Source organism: Microtus pennsylvanicus, chromosome 2, assembly GCF_037038515.1.
Source record: "Microtus pennsylvanicus isolate mMicPen1 chromosome 2, mMicPen1.hap1, whole genome shotgun sequence".
Taxonomy (NCBI): domain Eukaryota; kingdom Metazoa; phylum Chordata; class Mammalia; order Rodentia; family Cricetidae; genus Microtus; species Microtus pennsylvanicus.
This window is the reverse complement of record NC_134580.1, coordinates 112,817,751-112,819,347: the sequence shown is the minus strand read 5'-3', so window position 1 is coordinate 112,819,347 and position 1,597 is coordinate 112,817,751.

Below are 1,597 nucleotides of genomic sequence, written 5' to 3'. Positions count from 1 at the left end.
AGTCAATTTCTAGAAACACATTTCATTGAGGTCCCGGAAAATTTTTTTTTACTGGTGCTCCAGTGTTTGTTGCAGAAGAACAAAAGAAGCTACAAGCTTAGTCATTGCTTTCTTCTTGACTAGCCTTCACTAAGAAGTTGTTTAATGGGTTTGGGTCCTCAAGAATATACAATGGAGTCAATAGATGAAAACTAGATAAAGAACTGCAGTGATTCACAGATGAAGCGTTGCTTGTGAGATGATCTGATGTCAGCATCTGTGCAATCACAAGTATAAGCACGCTCATATCTGAAAGCTCTCACTGATCTGTTTAGGTGGGAAAACCCTCACTTTCAGTTTTCACAACTGAACCAGTAAACAAGACCATGCGTATGTTTTTTTTTAACTTTCCTGTTTTTTTTCATCAAATTATATACAAACTTAATTTTATTTTTTTTAATTTTTTTCCATTTACTTTTTATTGAAGTTATAATTGCATTATTTCCCCCTTTCCTTTACTCATTCAAACTCTCCCGTACCTCCTTCTTCTCTTTCAGATTTATGGCCTATTATTTTTATTAATTGTTATATGCACATATATATCTATATCTGTATTTATATTCTATTTATTTATTTATTTATTAAAGATTTCTGTCTCTTCGGTGGGGGGAAGAGACAAACTTAATTTTAAAAGATCAAACAAATCACCAAAGCTGTTTAGCAAAAGAAGTAGCCTCCTGTCCTACCTTCAACTAACTTTCTTCTCTTCAGATAAACTTTAAGTTATTTTTGCTTTATATTGAATATTATATATTGTTTTTTTGTTGACCTGGAGGCTGAGCTTTAATCTACTGCTGTTTTCATCAGCAAATGCAGCTCCACAATTACTGGCCTGCTTCTCTGGCAGTGGGCTGGCCACTCAGGCCATGGTCTTTAGGGAATTCTGTTTCCCACAGGCACTGGCTATGTCTTAGCCATCAAGTATAACTTTTAATTAAATCTCTATCATTGTATTTATCAATAAGACTTGGGAGTCAAAAGTTGGGGTGAAAAACCTGCTACCTCAGAGAGGTTGAGAAGCAACTAGCTGACTTTCTGGTTTTCCCAGTGTCTCAGAAAGAAAAAGACACTATCAAAACATAAGAAACCATGTTACACTAAATTTCTCCCCACTCCTTCCTGTTTATTTCTCTATCATCTTATAGACACCCCATGATCTCCATGATTTCTGTCAACTAGTTGCTAACTTGGCCTCCTGATCCAATGTTGATTTTACTTCACTAATACACATGTAAATTTGGGGTTCACAGTGTGATTAAATATCTTACAACATTTCCCCCTTTTGTCTAAATAAAAAGTGAAGCTTTTAACTCTAACACAGTAAAACTATATACAATATTCAATAAGTACAATTATCAGGTAAGGAATACACTCATAATGTCCAGTCCATTTGTATTTGACAAATTTGGAGAAAGTAATGTGCTTGCCTATCTTAGTGAGTCCTAAGTTTTACACCTAAACCATTTTTATCATAACTTGTATTAGCATACAAAATATACCTTTTTAGACCTTAAACATGTTTGTAGATAAACAACTTAAGCTATTTATGTTTCTCAAC